This window comes from Aythya ferina, assembly GCF_964211825.1.
Source record: "Aythya ferina genome assembly, chromosome: 1".
In the NCBI taxonomy this organism is placed as follows: domain Eukaryota; kingdom Metazoa; phylum Chordata; class Aves; order Anseriformes; family Anatidae; genus Aythya; species Aythya ferina.
The window spans coordinates 98722474-98739623 of record NC_140296.1 but is presented as its reverse complement, the minus strand read 5'-3'; the positions used below and the strand labels follow the sequence as shown (position 1 = coordinate 98739623).

At 36.2% G+C, this 17150-nt stretch overlaps 1 long non-coding RNA gene across 2 annotated transcripts; it reads left to right on the top strand.

The window, feature by feature from the left end:
* Positions 1-237: 237 nt before the first annotated feature.
* LOC311429842 lies at positions 238-15950 on the top strand. 2 transcript variants are annotated; one of them, XR_014688402.1, is made up of 4 exons: positions 238-509; positions 10014-10092; positions 14090-14171; positions 15832-15950. It is a non-coding gene; the product is annotated as an uncharacterized lncRNA (long non-coding RNA). The 2 variants fall into 2 exon arrangements; XR_014688403.1 differs by having other exon boundaries at positions 14090-14607; positions 15832-15947.
* The last annotated feature ends 1200 nt before the right edge of the window (positions 15951-17150 follow it).

Here is a 17150-nt window from a genome sequence, read left to right as displayed (position 1 = left end):
TATTTGGAGAAAACACCATCCACAAGAAACTTTGGCTGTTTTCAGGGCCTGAATTCTCACTGAAACCAAAGGCGGATATAGAATCATAGATTATCCCAAGTTGGAATGGTCCCCTAAGGATCATTGAGTCCAACTCCTGGCACCACACAGGTCTACCCAAAAATTCTATTAGTGATAAGGAGCAATTGAGCTTAAAAGACTGAAGCCAGGTAGATGAGCCTATTCCACAAGGTGTCTTGGCTCCACCCTTGTGAAGTGAAACCTGCCAGGTGTGGATCATTTGACCTTTGCTATATAGGAAGCTTGAGGAGCTGTGGGGAAGTGCTTTCCTGGTGGGGAGTTTGAGGCTCAGGTTTTCTAGGGTGCTTTTCTGCTGTTGTGGTGAAGTGGGCTCAGTGTTCCCTGGTGGGCTGCTTTTTCTTTGTGTTTTCTCCCATCTCTGTGAAATAGTTTTAGTGACTCTATGAGCTAGCTACATAGATGGTGCGTAGAAGTTCAGGAGCTGGCAGGTAAGTGTTCCTGGGTTCTACAGTTCTATAATGTTGAGGAGTTTGAGTATTTCTTTCACCTTGTCTGTTTTCAGTGAAATTTCTTACATAGATTCTAAGCTCCCTTCCCAGCCCAACACCCCACCCCTTCCCCCTGCAACCCTCCCCCCCCCCAAAAAAAAAAAAAAAAAAAAAAAAAAAAACTCAAAGCTGAAGCCTGACTTTGAAGAGCGTTCTTAATTCTGATATATGGAGTAATAATTTTTGTCAAGAAGATGGTTGATATTAATAAAGAAGGGGGAGATGTGGGGGTGTGGCCATTACTGTGGAAGTTGCTATGTGTTTGCTGGTTGCCAGGCAAAGCTGTTTGACCAATGAAAAGTTTTTCTGAAAAGGACTCCCATGGGAGGAAGGGTATAAGAGGGGAGCCTGTCCTCAAGATGGAAAGGCAACATGATGTAATGAAGTTATGTCATCAATAAAGAAGTAGAAACAAGGGATGAATAGGGACAGGCTAGCAGAACAGGAAGCAGGAGAGGGAGCAGGGACATTAATTGCCTTATGAAGATAGGTTCAGCCAGATCAGCAAACTGCTCAAAGAAGCTTGTATAGAAAGTCAATGGAAATAGGCACACCAGAGCTGGAAAGAAGCTCAAGCAGAGAGAAGCGGAGCCGTGCACACAACTGCTGCCCCTCACTGGTAAGCACTTGCGCATTATGGGGAATCATATGTCCTTAGAAACAAAGACTGCCCTGGTAACCTTACAGCTTATTCTCCTTATCAGACAGTTAATCAGACAGTTAATGATTCTGAAACATGGGACCAAATTGAGGTCAATGTGTGGGACTCTGCAACTAAAACAACAAGTTTGTGGTGGGATTGCTTGGCACCTGGCGAGCAGTCTCTGAGGCCTTAAGGAGCCATGTGGGGCCACAATCAGGAAAGTGTAGTGGGGGAACTACGGGCTCATTTTTACTGATACTTCTGCTACACCATCGCCCGGATCTGTTTCCCTTCGATCCGGGAGGAATAGGATACATAGGGCCCAAAGGCTGAGTTGCTTAACAACTTAAAGTGAGACATGTTGTTCCCACGACTAGCCCTGGAATTCTCCGGTGTTTGTAATCAATAAAAGGAATGGAAACTGTAGACTGTTATATAATCTGAGATAAATTAATGAAGTCATGAAAGATGTGGGAGCACTTCTACTGGGATTACGAACTCCAACTATGCTCCTCCAGTCATGGATGTTAATAGTAATAGACTTAAAGGATTGTTTGTTAAACACTTGCCTTTTAAAACTTTGCTATGTTTAAGTTTCAATCAATACCGTTTTCTGATTGTACATATGTATAGGCATACTCGGGTGGGTTTAGTATGTAAAAGCAATGTTCTGTATATTTAGAAAGTTTGATGTTCGTGTGTGCATGTTGGTAGAGTACAGACTCCCTGTGCACCCAGTGCTGTTTATTTGCCTTTTATAAATATTACTAAATTCAGATTGAGTTGTCTTCATTTATAAAAGGAAGATATAGTACATGTCCCTTAGGCTGTCTTATTTACTGAAATTCCTTTGGCTTCCTTTCACATGCTCATTAGCCTATCTTATCTGCTAGAATTCTTTTAGCCTCCTCTCATAAGCACCAGGTCCAGTAATGCTTCTCTTCTGGTTGGTTTGTGTAATACTTGGACCAGGAAGTCATCCTCAGCTCACTACAGAAGCCTCCTGGATTGCTTGTTGTGTAGCTTTCCCAGCAGATGTCTGGGTGGTTTAAGTCCCCCACCAGGATGAGAGCTTGTAACCATGATGCTTCTTGTAGCTGAAGCAGTCCCCTCTGACTATCTCTTCAGAAATGTTTGTATCTCTCAGTTGCAGTGTTCCAGTTGTATGATTCATTCCACTGCATTTCCATGATGGCAATTAAATCACTTTTCTAATTGCACCAAAGCCGCCTCCTGCTTGTTTCTTGTGCTGTGTGCATTGGTGTAGAGGCATTTCAGTTGCACTGCATTACCATTTTAGGTATTTTGCTGTTGATTCCTAAAGAGTTGGTGTTCCCTAGTTCTTCTCTTTCAGAAGTATATCTGCTTTCCCAATGAATGTAGTTTAAAGCTCTGTTTAGTAGTCCAGATAGCTCACTGCCTAGAGCGCTCTTGCCCTACCTGGTGAGGTGTGCTCAATCCAGCATCAGCATGCCTGGTCTCTTGAACCTTCCATTATTAGTTAACCTTCTGTGCTTTCAGCTGAAAATAAGGTGGCTGGGATGAAATTGCATAAGTGCAATTGAACATACATGTAGAAATACATTTATTAGGGCTGGTCCAAGAATCCACTATCCTGACAGTATGATTATTTGCTGAAACTGCAGGAATGGTAATTTCAAATTTGATGGATTATTAAGCAAGGATGATCTAGGAAAGGATTAAGGAATAATCACTATTGGTCCCACAACTTAGTTTTACAGAGTGGTATTTCAGAATATCCTCTCGGCAAAGCGTGGCCCAGAAATATATGCGGAAATACATTTTTTTTTTATTTGTCAGACTGCTGGTTGCCATTGCACAGGTCAATGCTTAAATAATGCATCATTTTGCAGGTTATTCTCCCTGCTTCATTTCTCACAGAGTAAGTTCTGGTATCATGGGAGTTCTTTGTTTATGCTATTAATCTCTATTAGGTTCACTGCTGAAAATGGAGGATGATGTTGGACTGTGGAGAAAATGTCTCAACAGTTTTTTCTGCTCTTCAGATATCTTTCAGACTTTTTTCTTGAACAATTTGTATGAAGATCTTATTAGACTAGCAGCTATTCATATCTGATTTTTTCCTCTCCCAGCACCCTCTGCATTCTCTGATGTCCAAATCTGTGAGAAACTCTGTTTAGAACTATTGAGTTCTCAGTGTGTTGACATCAGTATGTATTAGGCTGACTGAAATGTGTCCTTTTCTCTTCATTTTCATATGCCTATCGTTATTGACAGTCTCATACTTATCTTGGAGCTGATAGAGTTTGAGAGCTCTTTTTATATATTTGCACAATACTCACTAAAATGGGATCTTGGCTCACATAAAGATTAAGAAAGCTGCAGTAATAGGTGATGGTTAACACTAATAAAACAACCAGTCCCAGAAACACATACCTCTTCTAGGATCATAGGGAAATACTATGAAAAAGGGAAATACGACTCTTCACTGGTTCAAGATTTAAATTACAGATGCTTTAAGATGCTCAGATTTATTAAGCTCTATGCGAAGAATGTATAGGGGCTAAGAGAACAGCATAGTATCTGTTGTATCATCAGTAGACAATAAAATGGCTTGCTATCATCTTAACATACAGAACATAACCACTGAGAGTTCAGTCAACCCTGAGTTGCTGAATGAGCCATGTTTATTGCCTGATCAAATATTGATATGATGAGAGGTCATGTTCTTTTCTGAAATCCCATTAATAACCTGTGTACCATGTGTGCTGGGGGAAGAACTCCAGTGTTATTTTTAACATGGCCATTTAAGAAATTCTTGGCTAAGGCATCCACAAATAATACATGTCTCAGCCCAGCCTAAAAACATCAAATTCACTCTGAGCTGCTCATCTTGACTAAAAGCAGATTGGGAATGGTGGAGGATACAGATGTATTTTTAGGACAGGTAGGACGGCTCACTGTGTTATGGAACGGATGATGACTTTCAGAAGGTCTTACTTGGGAGTTAATCTTCAGCTTTAACCTTCCCAAACTTGGCAGGGGACATAAGCCCATTGACCAGTTTCCAGAGCAAGGACAAGGACTGCTGGGGGAAGTTCTAAGGCTACAGCAGATTATCCTCTTCGTTTGCAGGGTTTAAGGCTGAGTTTTTATAAAAAAAAAAAAAAAAAAAAAAAAAAAGCCTGTTAGGCTAAGGACAGATTTATTTACTCCATAGGAATGAAGGAGCATGATGCATTATGAGAATGTTTAATGGGATAATTGAGAAACTTCTCAAATTTTTATAACATAATATGCCAACCTTTGCTCAAACTTTGGCAATAACAACTTGAATGCAGCAGTTCTGATGGCTCCTTATCTTGCTAGTTCCTATCATGGTCCAAAAGTGTTATTTTTAATTATTTTTAATATTTCCTTTAATTTAAAAGACTACATCCAGAGTCTTGGAAAAGGGGGACGGGGGGGAAGCATTTACTTTTGTGCCAAAGATGCACTTATGTCTGGGATATATTTTTTTATAGTTGGTAAAAGGTATTTTTACCAGTCTAATCTCTGTCATTAGCAGAGACGTAGAGAAGGCTTTGAGTATCCTGAAAGAATAGATCATCTCTAAGAATATTAGGTTAAATTTCTTTGAGATCCATCATTTAGATATCTATACACCTAACATGAGCTTTATTTTTGTATAAACCTAAATTTCTGTTCATTCTGTTCAGTAACACTAAAGCCTATATCTTTCATGAGTCTGTTACATCACTGTTATTAATATTATCTATCCATCTGGACATCTTAGTAAATATAGTGAGTTATTTGTATGAAACCTCATTTCTATGAACGCAGGTGAAGCTGACATTGAAGATCATCAGGCTATTCAAGCTAACTTGTGTGTTAGCTTGAGTACTATGTTTGTAATAAAAATTACTAGTCAAGGGGAAGCAGCAGACTATAGCATTCATTAGTGCACTTTATTTCTACTGCCATTACTTTTCCAGAAAGAATTTGTGGGGCAACTTAGGGGGGAGGGCGTTATGAAATGCTGTAAACTTCACTAAATTTGTAATGAATGTGCAAATACATATTTGGCAACCTTTGGCTTTTCAGCTAGTTAGCAAGCGTTTATCTCAGCGGGTATTATATTCTCTGTTTTGTCTGAAAAATGTAAGCAGTTGTTTGTGAATTGTATCACCTCTTGTGAACTGTATGTTGGTAATAATCTTTGGAGTAGAGATTATAAGGAAATGTACTTTATTGAAGTGTAGCTCCATCATCACCACATTCCTGCAGAGTACCTGAAATAACATTCCTGTTTTCACTGCAGTGATAGATGAGCAGTTTTTGTCTTCCAGTTGTTCATCAGTTAAAGTGCCACACTTCCCAAACTCTAGTGGGGGGAAAAAAAGAAAAGGCATCCTCAGTGCATACAGATTGTGATGGAATTAAAACTTCTCAAAGCAGCTAAAGAGATTGTTGGTTCTTATAATGCATTCTCTAATCAAATGACATCTAAGAATGTCATTCAGCTGACATCTTCTGCAGGTCACATAGGAGGAGACTATGTAATTTAGTAGCATCAAATGCTTTCAAAGAGTCTAAACACCAGATAGCCACATCAGTCTCTTCAAAAAACAAAGATATTTTAGCTGTAGCATTTAAATGGTATTCCATAACTGACTCAGGAAATTGTACCAGATTTTCTACAGAAAGTGATGGACAATAGTTTGCTGCTCTGTGACAGGAGCTGCAGGTGTGTTCTATGATGGGCAATGCCTGTATATGTTTTTTTCATTGACTGTTTACCTACCTTTTTAGAACAATTTGTGTGTGTCATCTCTTGCTTACCTTTGGAAGACTGTCCCAAAACCAAATGAATACACTTCTCAAAAACTGTTAATTTTAGTATATGTGTATTCACAGAAAATTTACATCTATTTGCTTACACCTATCTATTTATATGGATGAAAGACTATTTTCCCTGCAGCAGTCACAAGCTGATCAAAGTCAGTATTTGTTATGTAGTTGGCAAGAGCCTAGTGATCTTGCTATCAAAGAAGGGGAAGATTTGAAGTTAGATGGGATAATTCTGGGGGAAGGAGAAAAGGAAGGGGAGGAGTTAAATAGTGTCACTTAAGTGACAGGAATGCAAAGTAATGTCCTTTCCCAGTCTGATCTAATTTATACTCCCATTATTGTTACTGACTATACATGTTAAACCTTCTCTTCCAATGACTGTCATTTAAAAAAAAAAAAAAAAAGACAATATAACCTATCGTTTTCTGTATTTACATTGTGGAACCAGTGATGGGAGTAGATTGACTTTAGAAGAAAAACCATTCCTTATGCTTTTCAAAATGAAGTTAATTACAGTGGGGTTAAAAGGAGAAAAAAAAAATATTATTGTATCTTATGCCTTTAGCTATTAACTTAGCAACAATCAACTTTCCAATATAAAGGTATCTGTGTTAATTCTTCAGTTTTACTTCACTTTGTAATGACTTGGTGTTCTAGTGGTTACTGCAGTAATTAAAACAGACATGTTTTATATTTGAAACAGGAATGTTTTCTTAATGCAGTTAATGAAAAATCTTTCTAATGACCTCTGAATGTGTTACCATGGGGTATACTTATATAGAGAAAGCACAACCAAAAAATTTCAACTGTATTTACTGTATTTTCAACTGTATTAAGGTAAGCCTTAGTGGATAAGCTGTCCATCACTTAGACCCCTTAAAACTATCACTGATACATTGTTCTTGTGAGTGTTTTTCACACTGCCCTGGGCCTGCACAGGGTTGAGCTGGGTTTCTCCAGCACACTGTGGCCTAATGCCCATTGTCTGGTCTGGCTGAGCTTCAGCTCTGTGAGTGCCCTTGGGGAAGTGGCTGACAGCCCCAAGCCACCCCTACAGGACACACAGCCCCAGGGGTACAGGGGAGGGCTGCAGGGCAAGGGGGCGGGGAGCAGGCAGTGAAAAGGAAATCCACCACCAGTATCAGTCTCCTCGTGGGAAAACTCTGAGGCTGTTGACACCTTGCATCCCTCTGCTATTAAAGTAAACTCTCACTATTAGCCCTAGGAGCCAGAGGAAAGCATAATGCATTAGAGGCATAGAAAACTAGTAAGTCCTCCTGTGTAACAGCTTTAAGGGTATTACCTACAATTAGGTTTTTCTGTAGGTTAAACTGTGAGTGTGACTATTTTGCTTCATTTTCATTCGTGTAAGATTTTATTTTGCTAACAATAAATCCTTTGCTTTGTGTATAAGGTGTAATCTCTTCCCCCATAAAAAGATTTTTAACAACGTATGCCACCATTCATACTGAAGATATATGCAGAGCTATAAGTGAACAAGATTAACGCATCTATTAAGTCACAGCAAATTCTGAGGTCAAATCAAGACATAGCTAATGACTTGCACAATAAGAGATGAAAATAGGGAGATGAGTGTAAATGAAATTTTTGAAGAATTTACACAAGCTTGTAGAACCTACAGCTGTATCATCAGATTTCATTTGCCTTCATTGTGAGAAAAAATAAACCCTAATTTAAAATAAGGCTGAAGCAATAAAAGAGTAATAAAAAGACACAAGTAGATAAACATGTTAGAAATACAGTTTATAAACTGATGTCTATTTTTCCTCTTACTGTGCTTCAGATTAAAACATCTGTTGTTAATGATATCCTTAGCATCTAAAATACCAAGGACACTTTGCAGGCAACTTGTGGCTATTTGGCTATCTGTGCTTCTTCTTCAAATGTTAAGAGAAATGAGTGGAAGTTTATTTACTACTTAATTCCAGCCTGTATGACTATAATCTCTTGGTAGTAAGAAAATGAGATTAGAATATTTCCTTACAAAGTATTTGTTGTTCTCCTTTTGGCTTCCAATTACAGTCCAATGTGAAGACATCCAAATGGAAAGAAAGATGGAAAAAATAGGGTGGAATTTGCTGATTTGTTAGCCTCATAACTAATTTGGAAGATTGATCATATTAGAATTGAGCTGTGGATGAGAGGAGCAGGCTGGAAGGTGACTATATAAAATAATAAAAAAATATATAAATATAAAAATTGTGGGAAATGCACAAAGTTGAACTTTGGACTTTGTTATTACTATGCAAAACTTGTCCTAATTAGTGTAAGATTAGGTCTTTTTCCTGCATGTGTGAGAAGCTTAGGTGATGCCAGTAAGGAGTAAACAAACCTAAAGAGACCCTCTTCATTGGATTTCCTACATGAAGCAACAGTTATCCAACAGGAAGTTACAGTTTTCAGTTTCCATAGTTCTCAAAAAAAAAAAAAAAAAGAAAAGAGATGAGCAAAGTGGAAACCAGGAATAGACAGATGAAATCAGAGTACAACTGGATTCACTTATTTTTATTTGAGAAATGCTCCCTAGAAATGATTTTTTCATGCAGAAATATAATTCTGCTCTTCTTTAAGAAAAAAAAAAGTAGGGGCTATTGTTTTGCAAACAGATTATGTTCTTGTAATTAATACTCTTTCCTGAAACTTATGTGCCTGGATCAGAGTATCAGGACCACAGTTCTTTCCCCAGGATAGCTCTCATTCTGTTGTGCCCAGGAATAATGATCTAGGTAGAAGTCTCCTCTATCATATTCAGCTTTGTTTCTTATCTACTGCTATTGATAAGTTTGGCTGGACTTTGATAAAAATCATGAAGAGAATACTACATTTAATTGAGCATGACAATGCCACCATGTAGGAGGTGTTACCATCTAGGAAAGCCTTTGGGGATTTTTCTGGGTTTTATAATGAAGTTTTTGTGTAGCTATATCTTTCAATATTAGAAATATTGAGTGACTGTAATCTGTTGTAACCCCCCCCCCATATTTGAGGTTGATATAAAAGAAATATTTATGCACACAGTGCTAAAGCAGAACCTAAGATGCTTGTCTCATCTTAATATGTAGTACTACAGGTGAGAATTGATGCTGAAAAAAGTGTATCTATTTTTCTGAAAAGGGCTACTTTTACCCATTTGACCATCTTTCTTTATCTGAGAGAATTCCGTAAATTGTTTGAGGGAATTTTTATGTTACTTCCTTTCCAGAGATTTGAGTAGAAAATGAATCTTGCAAATGCACATGCAAGACTGAAAGCTTCGTACCCAGGAAGTTCATGCAGCTGTCTGGAATGCATTACTTTTCCTAGTCTCCTTATGATAAGGCAATCATTTTACCAAGAAGCAGAAATGTTCACACATAGTATGTATGATCATCAGTTCCCAAGTGAATGAAAGAGTAAATAATTTTGGCAATTACTCAGAAAGAAAAAAAAAAAACACAAATGTAATGCTTAAAGCATAATTGGAACAATTTCTGGTAACTGAAGTATTTTTTTTAAAAAAGTCTGTTTTGCAGTGGTTCTCTAAAATTTCATAGCAACTGTAACACTAACAATAAAACAGCAGCAACAGAGCCCTGGAGCAGAAGTCAAGGCTGTCACTTTCAGAAACATAATTTATTGTTAAATGCTTCAATTTTTTTTTTTGTACCTCAACCTGAAATCTATTGTTTCTGTTAGAGTTGCATAGATTCAATATAGTCAAAAAAGAAGACAAAATATAAAATAAATCATTTAAACATCCCCTGAAAGCCATACACACTTAATGTATAGCTGCCTAGCCACTGGTGATAAACTATATCCAGAACACAGCTTACTGTGGGAATATTTCTGTACATCTTACATGGTCTGAGCTCTTAGGTTTAGATACTAAGTGCAATATTAGGAACAGCGATAAAGATGCTGTTGTCAGTGTTGCACCCTTAAACCATGGTTTGACACGCGTTCTTCAGTTCCATACCACCGAGGATGAAAATGAGATTGGTGAAGAGCAGCACTGCCCTCCGGTGGCCAGATGAATTCTTCGCAGAGGTAAGACAGATTTTCCTTCAACTCTTGGAATACTTTATAGGTTTATTTGAAAAGCAGTGCCTAGAATTGAACTGTGAACAAAATCATGTGCATGTGACTCCAACTTTCAGGTCAGGGTTTGTATATTTATATTTAGAGAAATATATACAATATTTCTATGCAAGACAAGAAATCACTGCAAAGAAAAGTGGAATAAAATTGTTATTAGTGGACAGTATAGTGGTGGTGAAGGTTTTGCTTCATGTTTAATTCTCATGAGTTTTCAAGCATTTAATTAGGATTTTCCCATAACCTGTTTAGAATAAAACAGCCAAATTTTTGAGATCCTAATCTTTTAGTCACTAAACAAAGCACAGTAGACACCAGATCAGGTGTCTAAAAATATTCCTGTTGATGCTGGTCAGAAAGAAGCATGTGAATAAAATGTGTACAGTTTAACTTTGTATGTACAACTATGTTTACATGATAAGAACTCTTTCCAGTGGTTTAAATTGTTATATTTAGTATCAGTTATCTAGGCTTAGCTCTGTAAACAACTTGTTGTTAACAACATTAATAGACATGTTTATCATGCTCCTGTTTTTAACTGTGGCCTTCTAACAATGTTGGAAAACTTACCTCCATATGATAAATAAACTTTATAATACTGTATTTTCCTTGGTTCACTAGTTTATTTTTATCATAAACATCATCATGCCTGGTAAAAACAAATAGATTTGGAGCTTCCATGAAACATTTCTATGGACATTTTTCAGAGCTGGATTCTATAGAATATTGGATTCTTTCTACCAAAAGATACCCAGCTAGTACTGAAACTAGTCTGTCATCTCTAGAAATAGTTATGATGGAATTAAAATAAAAATTTAAGTACCACCTTATTGTAAACTGGTTTTTCAAATAGTGATATGCCACAAGCATGTATTTCTTCCCCCATATGTGTCTGGTGTAATTTTGATTCTATATTGCCTCCACCAAGCAATGATGTCTTATGTGAAGAGAGAATACATGTATTATGCCAGATTCTACTCAGTGCTTAAGACTAGCAGGGCTGACTCTATGCAGGCTAATGTCAGTGATTTCTCAGACCAGATTTGTCCCTGGTTCCTATCCTGAAAAATGTCAACTACAGAACAGGCTTAATGCTGCAGTTGTTCCAAGTGGACATTTGAACTCTTCCTGCTTACAAAAAAAAAAAGGCAAAAAAAAAAAAAGCTGTTTTCCAGACTGCTCACATCTCCCTTAATAAAATATAACATGTTAATGCTGACATCTTTAGAAACCATGTCAAAAAGAAGTTACTCAACTCCTCTTTATATTTCAAGAAGACTGGTTAACCTAATCCTTTCTACCTGTGTTAAATACCACCTCACCAACTAATCAGATCATAGAAAATGAGAGAAGGCTAAGGTTACATAGTACATCTGCACCCAGCACAAGATCAATATATTTCGTTCTTGAAGTCTCTTTCAACATACCTTAAAACTGTTGTTCTAGTGCCCTGGTATGCTTAAAAACAAAAAAAAAAACAACTGCAGAAAGAAAAATTCAGGCATTTAAAAATTAGACATTTAAGCTCATTGCTTTCTGCCCCACCAATATGATGAATGCATTATTTGCTTTATCTTCACAGCAGCATTTCATATTTGTAGCAGTTTGTGGTCCCCCAACCTCGTGTTTGAGAGGTCCTTCTAGATTTCACTGTAGTTTGCAATTTTGAGACCCCAGGTTTTCATGATGATTTTTAATTGGATTATTTTACATCAGTCAACATACATTTGTTGTACAGTTGTCAAAACAGAGACCTTAACAATGCCAAAAAGAGCGAGAGGTATGCTTTGCTTGTCATATCATCACAGACTTTCTGACTGTAATCTGCTAAAATCCCTAGACCCTGTAGTACAACAAAGCTAGTTGTCCTTCATTCTGTAGTTACATCCCGAGTTGTTTCTGCTTACATGTCATCCTTATGACACCCTTCCATGGGAATTTTTCCAGTTACCAGACCATTGATGTTAGCCTTCTGAGAATGAATTTTCAAATGCTTTCCATCATGTTGCAACATGTTTATAATGCAATTATTACTCTTATTTGTTTGCAAATGTTGCAACATTTTTATTATGAGGAATTTTCATATAAAGCAGGATCAGAAGTCTAAGTCAAAATATCTGGCAGACTATATAACCTTTTCTATCCTAAGGGGAATTAGATTGTTTTGAGTTACATGTTCTGTAAAACTCTGTTCTAACCTGTCTGTTTTCCTAAAATCTCTACTTCATTTAGGATGCATATAACTACTTGAAGTACTTTTTCCATTGTTTCTTGGATATTTTTTCTGTGAATTAAACTGAACCTACACCTGGAGTTCTGGTTTCCAGACATCTTTTCTTCCTTATTTATAAAATCTTATATACATGCTTTTCTGCAGTCATTTAGTACTTTTAGTACTTGTTCTCAGGCTCTTAAAAAGTCATGTAAAGAATTCTAAGATTCTCTTACAGGTTTTTTTTTTAAAGTACATTAAAAAGTTCCTCAGATCCAGTTAGTTGAAAACATTTGATTCATCTAAATTGTTCTCTAACCTGTTTTTTTTTTTTCCTCCTATACTTCAGGCTAAGGTTTTGACCTTCTCTTATTAACATTTGTACACCATAAACATGACTGAAATTTTTGATAAAAGATTAATAATTACTCACTTGCTCCTTTATTGGCACATTATCCTTTCAAATGTATTTTTCAAGTTTTTATGCCATTTCTACCTTTTGTATAATCTCCCTGGCTCAACAGAAATCCCCTGGAGAGAGGATCTTTTAGCTCCCCTCTTCACTTAGAGACTGACTGGACTTTACTGGGCCCATGTCAGCAGAAGGATGGATGGCTTTCCCAACTGTGACATGAACACCCATTTCTTGTCCATACATATGCCATCTGTTTTATGTTAAGAAAAAATAAACACATTGCATTTTATCTTAATTTTTGAGTGGATCTTTCGATCTGCCATTATCATATCATATTGTTTGCTGGTACCTTAGTTTTCTTGACAGAATTCCACCTCCCCCAACCATCTTCTTAAATAATATAAAGCTATACTTAAAGTCCATTACAGCATCCTTTTTTCCTAGCACGTTCTCTGTTAAAATTTACACGTGCATGCTGGCTGCATGTTACAGACAGGATAATTAAAGTACGACAAAAAATGCTTAGATTTAAGTGTTCCCATGTTTAATGAATCAAAGCTCAAATTATGAGTAAAGTTAAATTTTCTCTTTATCATTTTCCAGCTGCTGTGGCAATGTTTTCCTCAACAACAATTTGTTTGGTATTCATGAATATGCATGATATTTTAAACATATTTGTAATTTGAACACAGGCTTATCCCATCTAAAGACTTCTTAAAGCAGGGGACTAAATTTCACTGATTTTTTAGGGAGACTGATCAATTGGAATAATGTAGAGACTTAACTTCTTAAATAGTGACTTAAAAGTTTAAAAATAATCTGACACTTTCATAAGTGAAGTAACTGAACAATATAAAGTACAGTTTGTTAGAAAATTGTTGTTTCACTTTTTTAAAATGTATATATTCAAGAGTCTGGGTGTGTTTCGATATAAATTTAAAATATTTTAGAAGGCTAGGATAATCACAATAAATACTAGTATACAAAAAAAATAAAATGAACCTGAAGCCACAATTTCAGGAAAGAACATTATTCAGCAAAATTGCAGAAGACTAATACAGCCTGGGGAGGATTGTGAAATGAATTATCCTTAGCTTCACTTTCCCTTATGGCCTGATTCCAAAGCAAAGCGCTTTCCTTTTATTCCCTATAAATATCTTTTCCTGTCATTTTCTGGTTTATTTTACTTTAGGGACATGATCAGCTTTTATCTGCTTTTAAAGATCCATTTCTGATGGAAAGTAATGGCATTTTGAACTTTTTGCCTTCACTTCACTTTAGACTTGTTGTGCAATGAAATGAGTCTTTTTTTTCCTTCTTAGTTTGCAGATGGTGAAAGCTGATGTATCACCCTTCCTTGATGTTTCCCACTGGGCACCAAGAAATGAAAAGACAAAAAGCCAGGTCTGAATGAGATCAATGGAGACAAATTTAGCAATGTTGTTTTTCCTCAACTTTTTATTTAGCTAGAATTTCATATTTCCTTCACGAAGTATGAAAGACAGAATCACTCCAATGACATATTACAGGAATTTCTGAACTACCAAAGGCTAAAATCTTCTGTTACAGTGGATGGAGGGCACACTCTGCAATTACTTTAGTCACTTTGCATACTGTGATGTCTACATTCAAAGGAGCAATGAATTATTCAGAGTGCTTGCATGGTTGCCAGCCCTGGATTCCCTTCTGTAGTCCATTGAGGAGACATAGCTGTACAAAGTACTGCACTTAAGTAATCTAAGCTCCAGCACTGCTACTGCTTATTTTATTGCTGGCTGAATAGGGAGACCTCGTCAGACAGTTTGTTGGTGTGGATCAGTCACTGATGCTTGGACACCAGGTACTGATTTAGTCTCTATGACAAGGTTAATCTTCGTTGCTAGGTAGATGAATATTGCTTTTGGTATTTAGGCCTCTTTGTGTCATGTTTTTCGGGTATCTGGTACAAAGAAACTCTGGAAATATAAAGTAGAAAGCTCAAAGGTTTAACAATTATTTATTGATTAATACAAAACATGTCTACAATTTAACAAGTTGTTGAGTTAAGCATTATTAAGCATTAAGAGCCTTTGCTGACAAGGTCAGTGGTAGTTACACACAGAAAACTTGAGGAAAACATGAAGCTTTCTGGTGTGCATTATTCTGGGAAGATCGTAAAGGGTTCTTAATTTTTTATATACATGGTAACGGATAGAAATGTTCAGAAACTTAGTTCTTGGAAAAGCATCAAATCTGTGCAGACTGTTTCTTATAAAAGAAAGCTTTTAGAAAGACACATCTTAAAATGACTGAAAGTAGACTGCTGTTGGTCAGGCTTCAAAAACATGACTACTGAAGTAGTCATCAGTGAGCAGAGCGTATATGTTACAGCAAAGTAGCTGTTAAACTTCTGTAATTAACCTCACTGTCTAGTGAAGACTCTGTTTGAAAGTTAGAAGAGATTATCAGCATAACGAGCGTAGCATAACAGCGGAAATCCTGCTGATTCACACAGTAGTATAAAACCTCATCACTGAGACTCAAAAAATCTTGCTTTCTAGTCATGGGAGAATAAAACTACTTTATTTGTGTTGAGATAGGAATCATATGAAAAGAATAATGACAGACAATCAAGGTGACTGCCTCCTGATGCATAATACGTTTTTCCTAAGGCATGAAAAATCAAGAAAGGGGAGTGATTCTCAACTACAGAGACTCTGAAATTGAAAAATAAAAATATTTTAGCTTGCAAGAAGCATTAAGTACTCTTTTGGAGTTGCATTAAGATGCAGAAGACAATTCATGAGAGATATTAGTAGTTCTGTTTTCCAGAACAAGGGGGGGGGGGGGAGGGGGGACTAAAAGGTTTTGGTACAGCTTTCTGAGAAATGAAATATAGCTTTGTTTAAGAAATTATGAGGAACGTCTGACACATATTAGCCATAACACTTTGGATTTTAATGTCTTAGAGCAAATAATATTATATGGATTTGCTTATTTTTTAGATAATGGTAAGGGTTACACTCAATGCTGGAAAGTGGAACATAATGATTACATATATATATATAACTATATATATCTACAGGCTATGGGACGGAGAAAGGAAGCATTGGCTGAAGATGTGAAGAGATGAAAATTGTGTAATTTGGGTAGCAGTCCTCACTCTTCCACTTACTGTCCACATATGAAGATATTTTATATATATCCATCAGTAATGTCCTATGGGAAGAATAACGTTATCGAGCTATCTAACAGTAAAAGAACAGGGATAAATTAGCTGTTAGATATAAATTGTATAATTAAATATTTTAAAAAGGCAATCTGTAAGACACAGAAGATACTAATTCAAATTAGGCCTGGCATATAAAACATGAAGGAATAAGTGTATTTTAATGACCAAAGTGCTGCATAGAATTACATAATATTCCTGTCCTGTGGTGTCATAGAACTACCTCTCATCCTGTGTTACCTGTTTTAATTGTATGTTAAATGGTAGGGAAATGACATAAGATAGAAGAAATAAGCAGCTACCATCCACTTGTAATTCTGTTTCATTTTATCGTGGGATTATTATTGTAAAGATATGTACTACACAAAAACTGTTTGATTAAGTTTAGATAAACTCTTCTGTTATATAACACACTTTGCCTTTAAACCCAATCAGAAATTGTTTTTCTTATTTTGTCATCTGGGAATTTTTTGCTTTAATTTTATATCATTAGTTATATTTTCATTTTTGTGATAAATTATGTAATCTGTAACAGATAGAAAGTGACAGTGAAAAATATGTCCTGAAACACAGGAAGATTACTGATCCATAGGTATACAGGCTATGACGATTCCAGTATTCTCTGCTAACTCTTACATCCTTTAACAGCTGTTGAAAAATAAATATATTTTTTCACTATTAGTTGTTAAGAAGTATGATTAAGAAAAAATATTATTATCTTAGTGAATATTCCTGCAATTTGGAGCCATAATAAGTGACGGTACTTTACTGATTCTGATGAATAAGTAAAAAAAAAATAAAATACTATTTTCATTGATACATTAATTTCCATCATAGGTGTTTCAAGAAACTTAACAATTAATGAAACGTATCTGGTCATGTGTCAATACAATTAAATCTTGGGTCTAATGGAATAGATAAGGGCTATAATTGTATATTATAGGAAATAAAAACTGCACAAAGTCCAAACACGACTATCTTAAGAGTCAAAAGTTCACAGAGCAGTCAACACTCAATAAATTCCAGTTTCCTTAGTGGCAGTTCAGTCTGCAGACTTTGGCTGGAGTCTGAGGTGAGCACTTATGGACTAATTTAGGAAGAATGAAAGATTAGAAGTTTTGTGTTTGGTAGTAAATGTTTGAGCTATAATATACATCCTTTTCCTTTCTTACATT